This window comes from Triturus cristatus, chromosome 7 (genome assembly GCF_964204655.1).
Source record: "Triturus cristatus chromosome 7, aTriCri1.1, whole genome shotgun sequence".
Lineage (NCBI taxonomy): Eukaryota > Metazoa > Chordata > Amphibia > Caudata > Salamandridae > Triturus > Triturus cristatus.
The window spans coordinates 1,623,034,889-1,623,056,461 of record NC_140590.1 but is presented as its reverse complement, the minus strand read 5'-3'; the positions used below and the strand labels follow the sequence as shown (position 1 = coordinate 1,623,056,461).

The following is a 21,573-nucleotide window of genomic DNA, read 5'->3' as shown; positions in this document are numbered from 1 at the left end:
TTTATTCTTCTTCTTTGGAAGCGCCCTTGGATCCCAGCTACACCGTGCACGAGGACCGGTGTTTGAGCGCTGCAACAATCGCCATTTTGTTGTTCTTGGACGATAACCCCCTGAAGCACTGACTTGTGATTCGTTATGGGACTTGTAGTTCGGCCGCAATTTTTTCTTATGCCAATGAGGAAAAACATATTGCCACACTTTTTGGAGGGCAGATGGTGGAAGTCAATTCAAGCGAAGACAAGTGGATGTTCCGGTCTTTTCATTGTGCGGTAGCGTTTTACCTAATTATTCGTAATTACAGCACAGTGAATGGCGTTCTGATCCAGCAGACAAGGGTTATATCAATTAATACAGATGCGGCCGTGTATGGAACGTAGCTGTACTGCTAATGGATAGTGTCGGTCCATCGGGCGTGTTCGAGACAAGAACCTAGTTGGTGACGGCCATACCTGGCTGACTGGAGAGACAGGTCGCCGATGGTATTGTTACAGATTAAAAATCTCGGATAGCTCATTCAGACCAGCCACTGATGTATTAAACTTAATGATGAGCATCGCTTCTCTCTTCACTAATTTGGCGTCAAGGTCGCCACCTCGGTCATCCTGTGTGACTTTTGAGATTACAGTCCATCTCACGTCTCTTTCAGTGTGATTTTTGTTAAGCCAATGGTTCACCAACGGTGCATTAGGCACGTTCTTGCGTATCCTTGATTTGTGTTGTTGTATCCTTGTCCTTATCTCCTGGTTTGTTTTCCCAATATACAGTTTGTCGCATGGGCACAATATTCCGTAAACTACAAACTTTGTTTTGCAGTTTGAGAAGGAGTCATGTTTCCAATGGACCCCCTTGTGGGTAAAGAAATTCCCTTCGATTGTGGAATCGCAACAGACACATGTCCCACATTTGTGATGTCCTTGTATTGGAGGCAAATTCAGAAGACTTCTTAGATCCTGACTTTTGGTTTTTGGCAGTGCAGCTCGGACTAGCTGGTTGGCTATGCTCTTATCTTTTTTAAAGGCAAATAGCGGGGTCTCTTTGAGTGACACATCAAGATCTTTAATCAAATGCCAACTTTGAGAGATGGTCTTTTTGAGCCAGTTAGACGTTGGGCCATAGGTTGATACACATACAATCCTGTTGGTTTTGGATTTGACCTTTCTCTCCAGAAGTGCTTCGCGTGGGGTCCACCAAGCACGTTTGAGTGCTTTCTTTAGAAGTTTTTTGGGGTATCCTCTCTGGAGTAAGTTGTTCTTTAAATTTTCGGCATGGTGTAGGTATTCATCTTTGAAGCTACAATTTCGGCGAATTCGCAAGAATTGGCCGTACGGCAGGTTATCTTTTAGGCTGCGTGGGTGATTGCTTGAGTAGTGTAATGCTTTGTTCCTGTCCGTTTTCTTCTTGTAGAGTGTAGTTACTAGACTGCCGTTGCTAGGGTAAATTTCCACGTCTAGAAAAGGGATCTTATATTTGGAAAAGTTCAAGCTGAATTTTATGTCGGATGTTCTATTGTTTAACCAATTGACAAACTCATGGAGTTGCATTTCATCACCAGTCCATGTTAGAAACACATCGTCGATGTATCGGACCCAGTTCGTAATGTAGATTGTAAAAGGGTTGTTGTTATAGACGAATTGATCCTCATACTTAGACATGAACAAGACTGCCAGCTCTGGGGCAAAAGGACACCCCATCGCAACACCTTTGGTTTGTAGAAAAAAATCATCTTTGAAACAAAAGTAGTTGTTCTTAAGGGCAAATGTGGCTAGTTCCATAATGAAATTCGTCGGGACCTTTTCAGGTTTAGGTCTACTGTTGAGGAATGACTCCAGGACTGCCAGACCCTCATCTTGTGGGATCTCCGTATAGAGTGAAGTGACATCCAATGTTGCAAGGAGATGGACATTTTCTTCAAAAACCATAGCGTTAAGTTTGGCCAAAAAATCTGTGGTGTCTTGTATATATGATTTAACGTCCTTCATAAAAGGGTTGAGAAAAAAGTCAACGAATTTGGATATTGACTCATTTAACGATTCGCACCCCGAGACTATCGGGCGTCCTGGGGGACTCTTCTGATCCTTATGAACTTTTGGAAGTACATAAAAGATTGGTATCCTTGGATTTTTATTCCTTAAAAAATCGTATTCCTTAGACGTATCTTGCGACAAAATTCATTCATTGAATTTTGTCGCAAGATACGTCTAATCACGTTCTTTTCGGATAACCCTGCCGAACAGAACAGTGAAACAACAGGCCTGAGGAAAAAATCTACTTTCTGCCCCCCGTCAGCTAAAACACCTAAGGAGGTTATCCTTTTTGAGAAAGTTGTGTTATCAGCTATCAACGAAGCAGAAAATAAAAGGAAGAGATTCGTTAAATCCAACATAACGAAAGCGCAAAAAGAAGCGCTGGCCGCACTTAAGAACGACCAGTCCATAGTGATCAAACAAGCCGATAAAGGTGGTTCAATTGTCATCTGGGCCACCGAACGGTATACCATGGAAGTAATGAGACAACTCTCCAATGTACATTGTTATCGGAAACTCACAAAGGACCCCACCGTTGAAATGCAAGGCAAACTTTTTAACATTCTACAAAAAGGTTTTGATCAAGGATTCCTTGGAAAAAAGGAATACGATTTTTTAAGGAATAAAAATCCAAATTCGTTGACTTTTTTCTCAAACCTTTTATGAAGGACGTTAAATCATATATACAAGACACCACAGATTTTTTGGCCAAACTTAACGCTATGGTTTTTGAAGAAAATGTCCATCTCCTTGCAACATTGGATGTCACTTCACTCTATACGGAGATCCCACAAGATGAGGGTCTGGCAGTCCTGGAGTCATTCCTCAACAGTAGACCTAAACCTGAAAAGGTCCCGACGAATTTCATTATGGAACTAGCCACATTTGCCCTTAAGAACAACTACTTTTGTTTCAAAGATGATTTTTTTCTACAAACCAAAGGTGTTGCGATGGGGTGTCCTTTTGCCCCAGAGCTGGCAGTCTTGTTCATGTCTAAGTATGAGGATCAATTCGTCTATAACAACAACCCTTTTACAATCTACATTACGAACTGGGTCTGATACATCGACGATGTGTTTCTAACATGGACTGGTGATAAAATGCAACTCCATGAGTTTGTCAATTGGTTAAACAATAGAACATCTGACATAAAATTCAGCTTGAACTTTTCCAAATATAAGATCCCTTTTCTAGACGTGGAAATTTACCCTAGCAACGGCAGTCTAGTAACTACACTCTACAAGAAGAAAACGGACAGGAACAAAGCATTACACTACTCAAGCAATCACCCACGCAGCCTAAAAGATAACCTGCCGTGCGGCCAATTCTTGCGAATTCGCCGAAATTGTAGCTTCAAAGATGAATACCTACACCATGCCGAAAATTTAAAGAACAACTTACTCCGGAGAGGATACCCCAAAAAACTTCTAAAGAAAGCACTCAAACGTGCTTGGTGGACCCCACACGAAGCACTTCTGGAGAGAAAGGTCAAATCCAAAACCAACAGGATTGTATGTGTATCAACCTATGGCCCAACGTCTAACTGGCTCAAAAAGACCATCTCTCAAAGTTGGCATTTGATTAAAGATCTTGATGTGTCACTCAAAGAGACCCCGCTATTTGCCTTTAAAAAAGATAAGAGCATAGCCAACCAGCTAGTCCGAGCTGCACTGCCAAAAACCAAAAGTCAGGATCTAAGAAGTCTTCTGAATTTGCCTCCAATACAAGGACATCACAAATGTGGGACATGTGTCTGTTGCGATTCCACAATCGAAGGGAATTTCTTTACCCACAAGGGGGTCTATTGGAAACATGACTCCTTCTCAAACTGCAAAACAAAGTTTGTAGTTTACGGAATATTGTGCCCATGCGACAAACTGTATATTGGGAAAACAAACCAGGAGATAAGGACAAGGATACAACAACACAAATCAAGGATACGCAAGAACGTGCCTAATGCCCCGTTGGTGAACCATTGGCTTAACAAAAATCACACTGAAAGAGACGTGAGATGGACTGTAATCTCAAAAGTCACACAGGATGACCGAGGTGGCGACCTTGACGCCAAATTAGTGAAGAGAGAAGCGATGCTCATCATTAAGTTTAATACATCAGTGGCTGGTCTGAATGAGCTATCCGAGATTTTTAATCTGTAACAATACCATCGGCGACCTGTCTCTCCAGTCAGCCAGGTATGGCCGTCACCAACTAGGTTCTTGTCTCGAACACGCCCGATGGACCGACACTATCCATTAGCAGTACAGCTACGTTCCATACACGGCCGCATCTGTATTAATTGATATAACCCTTGTCTGCTGGATCAGAACGCCATTCACTGTGCTGTAATTACGAATAATTAGGTAAAACGCTACCGCACAATGAAAAGACCGGAACATCCACTTGTCTTCGCTTGAATTGACTTCCACCATCTGCCCTCCAAAAAGTGTGGCAATATGTTTTTCCTCATTGGCATAAGAAAAAATTGCGGCCGAACTACAAGTCCCATAACCCCCTGAAGCACTGACTTGTGATTCGTTATCGTCCAAGAACTACAAAATGGCGATTGTTGCAGCGCTCAAACACCGGTCCTCGTGCACGGTGTAGCTGGGATCCAAGGGCGCTTCCAAAGAAGAAGAATAAAAAGGTATTTCGTCCTCGCTGGAGGCTGTGAGCGTGCGTTCGAGTTTCCGACTCAACATTTCGGAATACAATTGCCCACTGAATATGTTTCTGCTTTTGATGCAGTTTTCGGCCGAATAAACACCGACTCGCTGCTCTCGACTGCCCCAAGACAGTACAAGCCATTGTCGCCCAGGCTGAGTGAGGAACCACGGACGTTTATATGAGAGACCTCAGACAACTGTAAGTTTGTCCCACGAATCAGCCGTCACATTAGCCATCAGCCATTAGGGTAGACGTAGGCTGTTCTTTCTGCCTTTTTTCCTACTCTAAAACACTGTTTTCTCTATTCTGCCGCTTATAGATGCGTTCTTTCGAAGGCTAACCACCATCCATTTTAACTCGTGGGTGTGCCACCGCAAAGTGTAGGTAAGACTCCGAATTGAAAATTAGCAACCTTCTTTCAAATAAACTCCCACTGGAAGGGCCAATGGTCTAATTCAGTTCTGTATGTTTTTGTTCCCCAGAAAGTTTTGGTCCTGATGAGAATCCCCGGTGAAGGGATTCGAAACGCGTAGACCTATCTCTGACTTGTCTTCGCCTTCAACATAGAAAAAACTCTTTAAAATAGGTTTTTCTAACAGTACAAGTGTTATTCATTGATGTTTTGCTTTTTGTATATAAATGTAAATTGCCAATTGAATGTTGTCTATTGTCTGATTGCTTGAGGTATGCTAGTTGTGTGGACATTTTACGTGTTTATGTAATGTAAATATTTGAAATGTATTTTTGTATGTGTTTCCTCTGATTTTTTTGTGTATATCACTGAATCATTCTAAATACAACCGTGCAAAATAATAAGAAAAATTGCATAAAATATTTTTGATTAAAATCAACCATAAAATGGACAAAATGGATTTGTTTAAGTCAGTTCATTTGTTTAAATTTGTCTGAAAGTGTAGTGCAGCATTGGCACCTTCCTTTGTTCTATTTTTGATTACTTTGACTTGGCCTTGCTGCCTTTTGAGTCAAAACCCAAGCTTGTCTTGCTAGCAGACTTCTGTAAAGCACAGCTTAAAGACCTAGATAAAGTAAATATCTCTGGCTAAACACTTATATGGTCCAAAAGGCGAGACCTGTTGGCTATGCCAATGCCTGTTATGTATGTGTGTGGAATTCTGTAGTTTTAAACCCAGCGAGTTCTGCCTACCCCTATTTATAATCCTGTAGAGTGCTTCTGGGTCCTTGACTGAGTGGTGGACCAGGAATGTGGCCTTCGTCGTTACTAACTAAACCTTGGTGATTTGGCATTACCTGTGTCCTCTGGTGCTAATGCTTATGTTGGGTGCTACTGGATTCAATGGTTTAGCAATTGATGCCCAAAATCTTTTTTGCGCGCCACCTGCTATGGTTCTGGATGACACTTTGGTTCCAAACCCAAAGTAGAACTTGTTGTGCCTCAAACAGTCTTCTGATCCATGTTTCGTATAAGTGTAATGCTGGCAGTTTTCAGAGACAAGGTTTGCTAACTACCCAGTGAACTGACATTCTGTTCCAAGATCTTCCAAAAGGCAGTAACTGAATGGCCAGACCAGTGTGTCGTGGTGGTGTAATGCCTTAATCGGCATGTGAGAGTAGGCATATCCACTGCATCCGTTTCTTGGAAGCAATTTGCTGTAGTCTTCTGATAATAGAAGGGGGCCCTAATACAGTGCATTCTGTTGTAGGGTCTTGCATTAATTGTTCATTCCTATAGGGTCCGTGTAACCGCTAGTCTCATCGTTCCACAGAGTGGAAAGGAAGAGGTCCTCTATTTCATTAGGCAAATCTTCTTCTTGTTTTGAGTAATTTGTCATCACTCGGAGTACTGAGTAGGGGTGACCTTGATCAGACTTTACTTCAGAAGCTGGCAGCTCCATTTTATTTTGAATGTACACATGTACCAAATGAGGCTTGTTAGCGAACAGCTGTGTCTTGATCTGTTGCCTGAACAAAAATTCTCTGTAAGCTGCAGGGGAAAATCTAATTGCAAGGGCTGAAGATGTATTGCCTTACATGTGCTTCTGAAGGTAAGGTGTGCATGTACAGTTTATGGCATTGCTTGAACGCAAATTGCGTGAATGAGGATTTATGATTTTTGATCAGTCATAGAGGGCTCAGTGAACGGCGACCGCGGTCTTCCCCGTTGATGCAGCAAGTGTAAAGATTTCATGGGCGATGAGCTGGTTGAACTTGTGATCTACATGTGTGGTTAGACTGGCTCTTTCTGAATAAGGTGCTTGTCTAAACTGGAGGAAAGGTATTGCTATAAGCTAGACGGGTGGCTCAAATTACCTACGTGTTTGTGCAAGAGATGGCAAAGCAAGGCAGAATTATGTTATACACGATGTGAAAAAAGGGGGTAGGCTGTAGATCTCAACATGTACATCTTTTAAAGCAGACTTGTTTTAAAGGATGTGCCTCATTAGTTCCTTTCATGACGATTCTACGTGGATGTTTAAAAGAGGGAAAATTTACCCAATCTGTTAACCCCGATAGCCGCGTGCTGCTTCGGTTTTGAACAAAAACAGATGTTTCGGCAAAAATCGTGCCTATGCTGTGGTTTTGCAAAAAGCTCCGTACGACTGTTAAAAAATCTATTCACACACAAAATTACAGTCCCATCTTTTGGACACCAAATACTTTTGACTGTGGTAATGTAAATGAAAGGTGCAAAAAGAACACTTGATAGACAGAATGCAGAACAATGTAATTCATTAACCCCAGTACAGAGATCTGGGCTAAATCAATCGTTTTTTTGCTTCCCAATGCCATTCCAGTTTGAACCCAGCCATATGCAAATCAGTCTTGACCCTGCTCCCAAGTGGAACAGTCCAGCCCGAACTGCCAAGCCAGCTTCTCCCTGGAAGGGAAACAAGCATCCTAGGACCGGTTTCAGGGTTTCACCCCATATCAGCCAGGATAGCTTGACTCCAGTGGCATGAAGAGCACGGAACCAAAGTCTGGGCATACCCGTCCCACTCGGGGTGACGAATGCAAAAAGCAATAGATGGACAGAATGCAAATAAATCAATAGGAACTAGGTTTACTCAACCCGCAAGCCAGTGCAAATCTCACTCAGCAGCAAACACTAATTTTGTTGTTCAGCTGAGCAGGTGGGTGGCCATCTGTTTCTTGATTTCCATAATACAATGTTGGAGCCTTCTTACTTGAACAGCAGGAACACCAATATTTCAGGAAAACTTGTCTGTCGGCATTCAAATTAAAGCAATGTGGACCACATAAGAAGTGGCAAGTGTGTCCATGTAAAGTGAAAAGGTTGGGGCATGATACAGATCTGACCCCCCCCCCCCCCCCCCCCACTTGTGACAGCCCTGGAGCCAGGCATGAAAGGTGGTGCTAATATGGGATCTGTAAGAGCAACAGGTGAGGAGAAATCCATATATGAACTTGAGCGAATTATGTTTTCAATGCCATTGGCTTGCTTTTTGGCCAAAATCAGCCACTTCAGTGCCCAACATAGAGGTAGTAAGCACTATATTAATGTTACAAGACGATACAAAGAATCCTTCCACTCAACGACTGCTTCTAAATAGGTCTAATTCAACTGTGGGTTCTCTGCTTCAATTTCCTGCTCTCTGCTATCCGAAAAATTGATATATTTGTAGAGGCACAGCTTCATTGGTGTGGTCCCTACAAAACGCTGAGCCAAGCAACAGAAGGCTGCTTTCAGAGAGACAACGAAGGATATTGTGCCATGGATTGCCAGACTTTGTGGCATAACAGGAATTTTTTAGCACACAATGGCATTTTTACTGCACGTTGTTTATTCTCACGCTTTACTTTGACATCTTCTTTTCCCAAAAAGAAGGGAACGTTTTAAGTATAGAACATTGTGCTTACTTAACATTCATTTTAGGTTGAAGGTTTTGCCATATACCACTTTTTTAATAAGCCGAAATAAAGACTTGATTTATAAACATTTTTTTAATTTAAGTAACATATAGCAACCATACAAATTGTATTTTTAAGAAACTGCATAACAGAAGCCAAAAGCATTTAAACCAACAATATCCAGAATGCATTGGAGAGGAGGCAGAAGAAAAAAGTGAAGAGATGAACAGGAGAGAAAGAATATAAAAAGTATCCGGCAGCCATGCCACTCAGTGAAATCTACACACGAGGAAGTCTGAGTACAATGCTCCTGCTAAATCAATTAAAGGAAGGCATTTAGTCCAAAAAAGGTTATTGGCAAGGCAGTCATGGGAGAACCTCCTGCAAATATACGATCGGTCTGAGGAGGTGGAAGTTGGGTCTGGCATCTTATGCAGATCGTTGCCTAGTGACCTGACAGTTTGTCAAGGGACTTCAGATATCTTTGGGCCTAGAGCGAAAGGGCATCAACTCCCAACATCTCCTGGCACAGTGCTGCATCACGCAGCCATCGGTTCCTCGTTGAGGCCCTCCGTCTACCCCAGTGCAAGCAGTAGTGACATTGCCTTCTATCTGCAGACCTCTGGCGGATTCTCTTTAACACAGACTAGTAGGGCAACAAGGGGTGCAGTGGCCGGAGCATGGCCCGTAGTGTTGGCCTCCACCCAATAGTCCTGGCTCTCGGGGCACTCCCAAGACAGATGGAAAAAGTCAGCGCATGGTACAGCGCGTGTCCTCCACCAGGCCCATCTGTCTCAGCCGCGCCGGCGTATTATAGGTTCTTTGTAATTCATAAAATGAATTACACGCACCGTTTAGTTGGCGATCCCCAGATATTGGGTGTAGCAAAAGGACCACTGTTCCTCATTGATTTCCGCACTGATATCATCCAACTAAGTCTGCCAGGAAGAGGCTATCCGGATCTAAGCTGCCGGTTGCATGCACGCATAAATGCGCAAGATAGGTCTGTGTGGGGAAGGGGTTGTAAGCATTTCTTCAAGCACCACAAACGTCGGGGATGGGGGATTCGGAGGACAGGAAAATTATCGTGGAGGTGAGCATCGACTGAGTTAATGATCGGTCATGGCGTACAGAAGAGGAACCAGAATGTTTGAAATACCTGTTGATAGCTAATAAAGGTGCCATCTAGGTATGACTTTCTGAAGGAGGTAAGGTGCAATTGCGTCTGCACAATGGCCTCAGATATTGCAGGGCACTGTGCGTGTCCGAGAATCGGTACAGAAGGGGCAAATAGGTGCTCCAGTTGTGCTTTCTTGCACAGCTCAAGCCACGCTAAGACCGTATATGCAACCGTGTCAACCTGTCAATGCACCCTGCAAGAGCGACCATAAATCGCAGTCTAAAGCAGGCACAGAGCCGCTTGACCTGTTTCAGGAGCCCGATTAGGCTGAAACTGGGTCGGGTACAGCCAAAAATGTGCAACGTGCAGCTAGGCACACAAATGTTGGCGAGGAGATCTAGCACACTCCCAGCTAAAAAAAAACGCTGGGTGGTCAGAAGAGGGGGATTATTTAGCCAGAGATGGCAACATCAGATCATGAGTACAAACTTCAAGCCCATTAGGTCAAGGGTGGTATCACCAGAGATCCCTGGTGTCGGCAAAATAAAGATTCGATTAATGAGTTGTTCACTTCGGTCTCTGCCCCTTTGCAGTTTTTTTCCAGTGTAGTTGGAATGATCGTAATCGTGCCAAAATCTTGCTGCTGGTTGTAGTGATAGAACACCACGGCCTGAATTGATTGATGTGCAAGTAATAAATACCTGACTGATAAAATTATCAAATGGCTGCTGTCGCTCCTTAATGCATGACCTGAACTTGTATTGGCAGTCGTCGTACACAGTTGCCATCTGCGGTGTCCGGGCTAAGGCCTAGCTATCCAGAAGCAGAAGAGGCTGATATTAACCCAGTTGCAGATGCCACCATCCTCACTTGGAACCCAACCACCACCGAGGAAACCACCCGCGCCATGAACTCGCTCCGCTCTGGATCCCCATCCGACCCCTGCCCACACCACATCTACAACAAAGCCGACAACATCATTGCACCCCACCTCCGAGACGTCATCAACGCATCTCTCACCTCCGCCACCTTCCCAGAGAGCTGGAAACACGCAGAGCTCAACGCCCTCTTAAAGAAACCAACAGCAGACCCCACCGAACTCAAAAACTGCCGGCCCATCTCTCTCCTACCGTTCCCCGCCAAAGTGATTGAGAAAATCGTCAACGCTCAACTCACCACTGCCTTGGAAACCAACGACTCACTCGACCCCACACAGTTCGGCTTCAGAGCTAACCACAGCACCGAAACCGCCCTCATCGCAGCCACGGACGACATCAGATCCCTGACCGACAAGGGAGAAACCGTGGCCCTCATACTCCTGGACCTCTCTGCAGCCTTCGCGGTCTGCCACCGTACCCTGATACACCGCCTCAGCAACGCCGGCATCAGAGGCAAGGCCCTGGAATGGATCATCTCCTTCCTCTCCGGAAGAACTCAGAGTCCGCCCCCCCCCCCTTCAGATCTACAGCCACGGAGATCATCTGCGGCGTCCCCCAAGGATCCTCCCTCAGCCCCACCCTCTTCAACATTTACATGACCCCCCCTGGCGAACATCGCACGATCACACGGACTCTACCTCATATCCTACGCCGACGACACCCAGCTCATCTTATCCCTCACCAACAACCCCACCTCGGCAAGGACCAGACTACATGAAGGCATGAAGGAAGTAGCGAACTGGATGACAGACAGCAGGCTGAAACTGAACACAGAGAAGACGGAGGTTCTCATCCTCGGCCCTACACCCTCCGCCTTGGACGACTCCTGGTGGCCTCCCGCCCTAGGCAGCACTCCCCAACCCACCGACCACGCACGCAACCTCTGCTTCATCCTGAACTCATCCCTCTCCATGTCCAGACAGGTCAACTCGGTGACCTCGGCATGCTTCAACACCCTCCGCATGCTCCGCAAGATCTTCCGCTGGATCCCCACCGATACCAGAAAGACCGTCACCCACGCCCTCGTCACCAGTTGCTTGGACTACGGGAACACTCTGTACGCCGGCATCACCATCAAGCTGCAGAGGAAACTTCAACGGATCCAGAGCGCTGCAGCACGTACCCCGCCACCACCACATCTCCGGACACTTGAAGAAACTTCACTGGCTCCCAATCAGCAAGAGGATCACCTTCAGACTCCTCACTCACGCACACAAAGCCCTTCACAACCTCGGACCAAAACTCATCAACCACCGCGTCTCCTTCTACACTCCTCCGCGCACCCTACGCTCGACCGGACATGCCCTGGCAGCTGTACCTCGCATCCGCAAAGCCGCCGCCAGAGGAAGATCCTTCTCTTTCCTGGCAGCAAAGACCTGGAACTCTCTGCCCAGCAACCTTCGCACCATACCTGACCACCTCTCCTTCAGGAGGCAGCTTAAGACCTGGCTCTTTGAGCACTGACACCCCCCCCCCCCCCAGCGCCTTGAGACCCTCACGGGTGAGTAGCGCGCTTTATAAATGTGATTGATTGGGCCTGCTGTATCAGAGACTGATGGTAACTGTCCAAAGGGGTCTAATTTCATTTTTGATTGAGTAATCATCCTAGGACTGAGTCTGCATGCTTAGTACTGAGTAGAACTGGTGCTTCCATGAGAAGTAACGCTTAAATCTCCTAGTAGTCACTGCATATTACAGCAGAACACGTAGATTGCCGTTTAATGCATGCAATTGTTTAAAGAAGTAGATATCTGATTACCTACATTAAAACTTTTTTATACTTTTCCGCGTCTTTTTTTCTTCGGTCGAATTAGACTCTCTGCTAGTGCCCAAAAATGACTGCATTGCGTCTAGAGTAAGAATCACTTCATTTGTAAAACTGATGATACTCCTAAACCTTCATAGCCACCAATGTCTCATGGCGCCCATTAAAGCATTGGAAAAGCCAATAGGTCTCCTCTTCGAGACCTATTGGTTTCTAACCATCCTTTACAGCATCCCCAAGTGCTGTGCAGGATGGCTAAATAAAAACTAGCATTGAAAATGCAATAGGTCTTGCCTTTGATTAAGTTAAAGCCATTTGCTTTGCTAATGGTATTGTATAGCAAAGCAAATGGCTTTAACTTAATAAAAGGCGAGACCTGTTGCATTTTTAATGCTTGTTATATAATGGCACCACAATACTCCCTCTCCAGGAGGGCGGAATAATTCCATAAGAATAAATAACTAGTCTGTGTTGCCGTTCTTAAAGCCTTTCACAAGTTGAGCTTTCCAAACCTCCTCCTGTACCGGGTGATCAAATGGCACTGATTAAAGTCCCCTCTAAAGAAAGCATTTATGATAAATAAAACACCCATGCAGATTAAATATACTGTTGCTTAAACAACGACCGTGGCATAGTTCGACATGTTTTGCTTTTCCACCCACGGGTGACATGGTTGAACTCTGTTCAATACACCAACGATTAATGTGAAAGACAGATTATTGTAGCCCCCGCAGAACACTACTCAATGTGCTGTTGAAACAGTTATTGGTTGTGGGTTACTAACAATCCCTAGGAAGGGATCAAGGGCACCGTGGTAACGGTAACAAACCTTTTTCGTTGTTCACAAGACCACACACGGGACTAAGAAGAATTAACACTTTTAAGTAAAAGTATTTATTATGACAGGAATATCCTTTTTCTCAGTAAGTCTAAAAAAAAAACTGCACAGAATATTATAAAAACAGAAAGAAGGCACGTTATAAATAATGAAAATTAAATGAACATTTCTCACATGGTTAAAATTTACTCTAGAACCTAGCAGCCTAAAATCTACTTCTATGCGCTATACTAAGAGATCATGAAAGGTAGAGCAACTTGCAGCCTAGAGCTTCTTAGGAAGAAGAGGGGCACTGCATACCTTGTTGACTGCAAGCACAGTCTTTCTCGGCGGAGGCGTGAAAACAGTGTTCCATGCGAAGGGCAAACGCAAACTGCAGTAGCAGACTTACCCCAGAACTCGTCTTTATTTGCATCAGGCAAGATGTAGCATCTGTGAAGTGCACTGGCAATAGGTGAGACCGTCTCTGGCAGAATCTTGTGCGATAATCTGGGCAAAGGACCCCTCCTGACAAGTGATAAAGTAGCAGTCCTTACACACTAAATCTTATCTTATGTTTAGGAATGTCTGACATTGATTGTGCATCGAAGTGTGCAGCCCAGACATTTCCTTATGAACATATAAGGTAAAAAGACTTCAATTCAGACCACACTGTTTGGGCTATATGTCTATTTTTTCTTATTTGAGCATGACATGGTGAAAAGTAGACACTTGTCCCAGACTAATGTAGCATCAGGTGTTCTATCTATATCATTAGTCGAATGACTTGACACTTTCACAGTTCCAGAAAGAAATGTGCAAACGACATCTGTGTCAAATGGCAGATATCAGTCACAATGACTGTATAAATCGAGGAAGATTGCGACTTTCATTGTCCGAGATTGAGAAGAAGTAGGACTTGTTGCTTGTGGCAAGCTATCAATGGCAAGCTATCAAAGGTAAGCTCGGGTTTCCTCAGATAAACCAGTTTACTTATTGAGAACTAGACTGTTGGTGTTGACCTTGTGGGGGTACAGCCACAGCTCAAATGAAGACTGCTGCCTCTCTCGACTGTAGTTTAACAATATGGTTTCATACACTGGTATACTTACCTACATATGTATCCAGTTGGTGGAAAATGGACTTGGCTTAAACTTCAATCAAGAACTATGCAGGTTTCAAAATTGATGGCAGCCAGTCGGGCACAAAACTGCATTTACTGACTTCTTATTGAGTTGGAATATCAAAACTAACCACACCTTTATTCCAGCTTCAGGCCCAATTTCTTGCACAAGTGCCTTCTCTTGAGGCAGTGTGTTGGAGAAGCACATATTAGTACAAAAAACAGACAAAACTTTCCTCTTGTGATATTCTTGTACATCTGTGATTCTCAACAACATATGGGGAAGGAAATGCTGCAGCATTGCAGTTGAGTGTGACAAACAGCATGAAACATTAACCCAACATTCAAAGGTAAATAAAATAACAGGATGAGGCAGTCCACTTGCGGTGGACAAGCTGCCAAAACGACAGTAGAATGCACTTGCTGCATATGTTTTCTCACCAAAACTGATCCCACCTACCTCCTGGTGGTACCCACTTCGGGGGGAAATAACCTCTAGTGGCAGTTCCACCACGCCATGATTACATGATGTAAAAGTGATTCCTGAAGGAGGCCCCCAGATAAGGTTCTCGTCTCGACGAGTACTGGGAGATTTTGTCCACTGCCAGTGCGACATTGGAAGGATTTGGCCGAATGGGGCCACCATGGTTTCAATGCCACCCTGAACAGAAGGGATGCAGGCAACAATGGCATTGAAGGGACCATCTTCAATGGGAGACACCTCCGATGAACTTCCTGTCATGTCAGGCCAACCAACAGTGTACTTGAAGATCGCGATATTGCTCTGCCACCAAGACCAACGCCTTTCCCGATGCTCTACGTGGGTGGGACATCCACCATTGTTGTGCGAAACTCCTGTTACCGTCCACATTTTAAATGAGGCTATTGGTGCTAATCAAGAGATAGGCGCAAAGTGCTGAAGGCTCCCATTTGAACCACTCTGAGAATAAAATGAATTTCAGTGCTCATCATGGGGCTGGCCTCAAGCGTTGATGGCCCTTCCATTGAGCCAACTGGTGAAAGAAAAGTTTCTGTGTTAATCAAGAGATGAGTCCTTTATTGGGAAGAGGTGTAGCGCTGCGGCCAGGGCGACTGACTCCGGAATCTGGGTATCAAGGTTCGATCCCCGGCGCCAGATTAGCCCAGCACCATGTGACTGGGCATTAGCTTGCTTAATCTTCCCAACGTCCCCCAGCGCCTAGAGACCCTTACGGGTGATTGTTCGCGCTTACGGGTGATTGTTCGCGCTTTACAAATGTGGATTATTATTATTATTATATGCTGACATGTCAAAGCACACAGGAAAGGCAGAGTCGTGACTCCAGAAGGTCACCGCAAACAGGACATGTGCAAGTACAGGCTCCAGGGTCAGCACATCAATAGGATAAAGCCGGGTTATCTGCTGCTCTCCACGGTGAATGTGTCTACTGAACCAGGGAGCTTTCACTGGTGGTTCAGTGCCAGGGTTAGGCAATGAAACTGGACCATTGAAGAGATTCAAAGTCTTGGGGTCGCTTGACAGTCTGGCCCAACATGTGTATCCCCCAGAGGTCAGCAGGGACTCCCAAGTTCTCTTGTATATGTGTATTCTCTGGACACATCCTACATCTGGGCTATGATTGCAGGGATCTGGGCAACTGGCACCGGGGGGGGGGGGGGGGGGGGGGGGTGGAAGGTACATGAGTATGCTTTATGTTCTAGACAAAATCTGTTTTTGACAAGGCTGTTGTGGTTTTCTCCAGATAATTGTTCTTCAAAAATGTAATTCAAAAGAGGGTTTTGCAAGTCCTCTGCGCTCAGACTGTAAGACACTTTGGCACCTCTCGTGGTGGCGAGGGTGGCAGATCCACACCTGTGGATGGTTTACAGCTGCCAGCCTTGTTTTCAGTCAGGGTGACTCTTCTCACATTTCATGTTTGTGCAGCATGCTTTCTTGAGCTTTGAAAAGGCTCTTCACCAGTGGCCTTGGTGTGTCCATTTGCACCTGTTTGTACTGTCTACTGTAACACTAGCTTAAACACATACAGATGTTAAATTCAACTTCAACTAATTACAGTAAGCAGGTGAGATATCTGGTATCTTTGTACCATCGTGCTCATGGAGTCAAGGGGTGTGGAACAGTTTCTGCTTCCTTCAGCAGCTCTTTTCATTGCGACTGGAACCCATCCAAATCCTTCGCAACCAGCGCTCTGTGGAGTGCACATAACCACACCAGTGTCAGCACTTGAGTGCTGAAGACTCTATCAGTGTTGACACTACAGATCATACTTGCTTAGCTACCACACCAAGTCTGTGGCTGGGATGAGTCTCTCAGAAGGCTGAATATGGTGGCAAGCGTGAATAGGGAGGGGTATATCATTGGGGTGGGCATGGTTGTTCATATTGGAATGAGATATTGCGTCTGGGGAGGGGAACTTTGGACATCTTTTTCAAGCTTTGTAAGTTTATCTGGGATTCCTGTGTGAAATTTGTAACTATTTTAATTAATCGCACAATAAAGCTATATCTATCTCTATAGAAAGCAGCTGGTGTTGATTGAGGAGTGCCTATGTTCTCAGGGTTCGGCTTCATTCCAAATGGAGAAAACGTGTCCAAAGAACTTCAAAACTAGCTGACATAAGGTGCACTTCTTCTCCTTGATGAAGGTTAGATTTGCTTCAGCTAAGACACTACAGACGTTCACTAGAGCATTTGTTTAGACTTGCCAAACACCGGGATGTCATCACTATAGTTTAAATAGTTGGGAACACCTTGTGTATTTCTTCTTGAAATATCTCAGCCACTGAAAGCTCACGGAAACTAGCAGGGTCATTTAGATACTCATGGGCAGCCTACTGGGCAATGAGTTCAGAAGAGGGTGTGACCTTTATTTCCCTGGCAGAGGAATGTCTGCCCCATTGGGAGATCTCTGCCTGCCTGCCTGCCAGTTGGGGATCTATAAGCCTTCAGAGCAACCGAGCTGTGACGGTTGCTCCAAAGTCTGAAGTTTGCGGAGAGGGCGCCATGTTTGTTCTGCTGGCTCTGCAAACGTTTTTTTCTTCCCCCAAACATAAACTGCCAAAGTGGGAGCTTGTCCTTGGAAAAACAAAACTAATCAATATCCCTGAAGCTCAGGGTTCTGATGAGTTGGAGTTCAGAATGTTCAGACTGTCATCAAATAGTTCTGACTCTGCAGGGAAGCTGTTACTTTGGAGGACCAGTTGATCACTCATAAGAGGGAGACGATACCTGCAGTGATGGCACTCCTTTCATTCGTGTTCAACAAACGATTCTCTTGCAAACAACAAACTTCAACAAGTATGGCCCATCATGCATGTGATGGTCAAACGCTTCTGGCTGAATGTCCACAGTATAAACTGCCTGTGTCATTACCAGCATACCTTTCAGATTCCCAGGATTTTTCAAAACCTTTGTTCAAAAAGATGAGGGTTTGCTCCCTACAAAGAAATGAACCATCGAGAATTCCTCACAGCTCCACTTATGGAAATCACAGGCCTTTGCTTGTGCTTGAAGGTGAGTGACAAATGAGTCAATGGGTTCACGAGGCTCTTGGCACATTAAGTGAAACATGTAGTATTCAGTCAATGTTTTTAATTAGCAAAAAAAATGTGAGCACACTGGCTTGGTATTTGTTTCACATGCGTCATTTTATAAATAATGTTCATGGGTACAGGTCCCTGCAGTGAATAAAAGACCCTTCATGCTCATATTAATTGTATAAAAATAATTGCGGGGTGAGAAGTTTTAGTTAGGAGCCCACTTCCTGCGCTGCCCAATGCCGGGGGTGCAAATGATCAGGGCAGCCTGGTACTCATTCCTCCTCATGCTTCCTGCCTTTACTTCCCATCGATTTATGTCATGCTTGTAGGTTCTTTTCATTCCTGACTTCATCTCTTCTTCCTTTCTTGTCCCTTTTCTGCTTTTCTAATCCAAGTCTAATGATAAACAAGAAGTTCAAGGTCCCAAAAATGAATCCGAGTCCATAGCCTGCAGGCGGCAGCCACTGCTTTCATGCGCCCCTCATCTCTGAAGCCAATAACATCTATGAAATATATCCAATTCCATGATTCACCAGCACCAATGGGGCCACAAATTTGTGTAAGAAACGTGGAAGGCCACATCGAACGCCAGCACCTCCCCAGGGACCCTTGCAGCTACAGTACCGATACTAGACGACGCAACTGTCATTCTCTTTAGCTTGGGTGCAGCTTGACAGAAAGATCTAAAGAAAACATAGGTATGAGCTGTAGGCCGGGAGTGGTAGGTGAACAAAAGCACTGAAGGAAAGCCTCGTGGCCAATGTCCTGCCCATGGTAACAATCAAGCACACAAGCTACAATTCAAACTTAATTAACGATTCACAAGAATCCGATGTGAGCTGTGGAACCTTCAAAAGATCTTACCTCGTGAAATAAAACTATGGGTCTAGCTGCCACTGGGGATTGGGACATTAGAGTGAAATTCATCACATTCATGATGAAAAATGCTAGAAAGGCCACATCACTGCTCGTTCTTGAAAAAAGGGCAGAAAGGGGCCTACAAACCTGCATATTTGGGTGGGTATTGAAGCTGGTGAGACTTTAAGTGAGTATTGCTGTTGTGCAGTGTGTAGTTAGAACTGGATAGCATCTTATTTTAAAATAAAAGCAAAATGTTACAGAAGCCATGTTTGTCTCACTTCACACTTGTTAACCCACCCAGTGTGTACTTAGGCTCTTCCAACAGACATGCTCCATAGAATGACCAACCATAGTATCTGCTGGGCCTGTCCCTCTAGACAGCCTTCCATAGTGCCCCACCCTAGAGTCTGCTCAGCCTGTCCCTCAGACATGCCCCATATACTATGACCCACCTTGGAGTCTTCTCAGCCGGTCCCCATTATCGTGTCCCTCTGACATACCCCATACACTGTTCCCCACCCTAGAGTCTGCTCAGCCTATCCCTCAGACATGCCCCATATACTATCACCCACCTTGGAGTCTGCTCAGCCTGTCCCCTTTAGCCCGTCCCTCTGACATGTCCCATATACTGTGACCCAGCCACGATTTCTGCTCGACCGTTCTTGAGACATGCACCAGAGAGTGATCCTTCCAGGGGTGCCGTTTGGAACCTAAAGGTGCGCCCTATCATACCCTCACCCTAGGGGCGCGGGCTACAACGATGTCCATGTTGTGATCCATGCCGTTCTTCTCACCAGACCTCCAGGGCTCCACACAACTATGGGGGCGCATCCCTGCTTCTCTCCTGACCCCCAGGTTTAGTCTCAGCAGGTGGAGGTCTTTGGATCACTGTCTCCCCGAAGGGGCCCCCAGCCTGCGGTCGCTCCACAGCGGCCTGGATCTCAGGACAGAGGGACAGCCTATCCTGGCACGTGGTCTCCATCACTGCCTGGCACATCACCTGCACGGCCTTCAGCGCATTCACGATATCCTCGACTGTCTTTCCAGCTGAGACCGCCTGCAGTCTCCTCTCGACGTCCTCCCCCAGGGGGCCAGGGCGCTGCTGTGGCGCAGGGTCCTCTGAACCCACAGCCGCAAGCCGGACAATAGGCTCCCTGGAAGCAGAAAGATGACGGGCGTCAACACCCTGCCCTGCTGGCACGGGCTGCGCTGCATACACAGGCGAGGTCTCGGTACACCGGTGTAACACAAAACAGACGTCAAATGAGCTTGGGGCTTAACGAAAGTGACTTCTAGTGTACAGAAGGCAAGTCCCAGGCCGTGCAAACATTGTGGGTTCTATATTCATCGGTTCCATGTCAAAGAACACTCGCAGTTCAAGACCCCGCGCATCACCACTCAGTGTCATCCACATCCTACTCCAGGCAACCAGTTATTTCAGCCCTTCAACCATCCAGGCGCCTACGGTCTGGCATTCAGAACAGACCCTCCGAATCCAGGCTTAGCCTGGATCCATATCTGTGCGCATCTATAGTCCCAGACTCAGGAATGCCCTCACTAAGGGGCAGATTTACAAGCCCCTTGCGCCACTTTTGCGTAATTTTTAACATGGGAAAAGTGGCGTAAGGGGCTTGTAAACAAGCCCATGAGTATCTGAGACGCGAGGGAGTGCCAGTCTCTGAGATGAGACTGTGCCGGCAAAATGCCAGGGGAGGGCTCTGTATGTCGAGACTCCCTCAGTGCGCCCAGGCCTGGCGTAGGCCTTGGGTTGGGTAGCAAAATACAGCAAGAGTTGGGTTGGCATGCAGGCCACAGTACCACTAACTGCTGCACGATATGTAGTCATGCCCCTATGCGGGGTTCACTGGGTCGTAGCCAAAGCTCTCCTCAGCATACAGTGCCTCGGATCCCGTTTTCTGAACCGAGACGCCCTCGGCAGGCCCAGTGTGCTCCTCTCACCTGAGCTTATGCCCCAGGCCTGAACCCCACTACACGAGGAGAGCACCTTGTATGTGAAAACAGCCTACAAACGGCGGCCTTCACTCTTCCAAATTAACAAGTGTTGGGATCAGCGTTCGTGACCGGGTTGGGGTACCACCACCATTAACCTGACACAGCACAGGGGCGCCCCGCCGCCCCTGAGATGAGAACCCCCCCCCCCCCCCCCTCTCTCAGTAGACACAGCGATGGGACAGGGAGAAGTGCAGCATGTGGGCCCACAAGACCACTCTTATTTATTAACATATCGCGCTTGCCACAACAAAAAAGCCTAGCATGTCTCAGGTTAGAACGCTGCAACCATTTTAATGTTTACCATATTAATGACTTTAAACCTTTTAAAGATGAATGTCCTTATTCTTATGAATTGTTAATCGCTCAGCAGTCTTAGCCCTATGCCCCGCCCCTTCGCAGGGTAGCGAAAGAGGATTGCGCCGGAGCATGTCTTTATGGGGCCATGTGTTTGAAACACATGGCCCCATAAAGATAAGAAATCGTTTGCGACGAACGGAAAGCAGGCGAGCCCGTCCAAGTGGGACGGCAGAAAAAGCCATAGGGAGGTGACACACAGCTCTTTTCCAATGGCTGGCCACCGTTTGGCATAAACGGTGACGCCAGCAATGGAAAAGGGGTGGGGCTTAAAGCCCTTTACTTAAACTCCTCCAAAACATTAAATCTCGCCGAGTGAGCTGCGCATGTGTGCAGCCATGCTAGCCGAGACCTAAAAACAAAACTGCAGTGTCGTTTTGTAGTTGTGTGCCCCACAGATGCCCTCCTACAAAATGGTGCAGCCGGTTTTTATTTATATTTGCCAGCTGGATTTGGACTGGCAAATTGAAAGAAAAAACAGGGGGGAAAGCATTTCTTTGAAGCGC

At 45.8% G+C, this 21,573-nt stretch overlaps 1 protein-coding gene and 1 long non-coding RNA gene across 2 annotated transcripts in view; both read left to right on the top strand.

The window, feature by feature from the left end:
• The window catches only part of FKBP1A (FKBP prolyl isomerase 1A), a 35,136-nt gene that overhangs the window by 2,877 nt on the left and 10,686 nt on the right, over nt 1-21,573 (top strand). The window lies entirely within an intron of this gene.
• LOC146812554 (uncharacterized) lies at nt 5,013-5,346 on the top strand. Its single transcript, XR_014965951.1, has 2 exons — nt 5,013-5,072; nt 5,171-5,346. It is a non-coding gene; the product is annotated as an uncharacterized LOC146812554 (long non-coding RNA).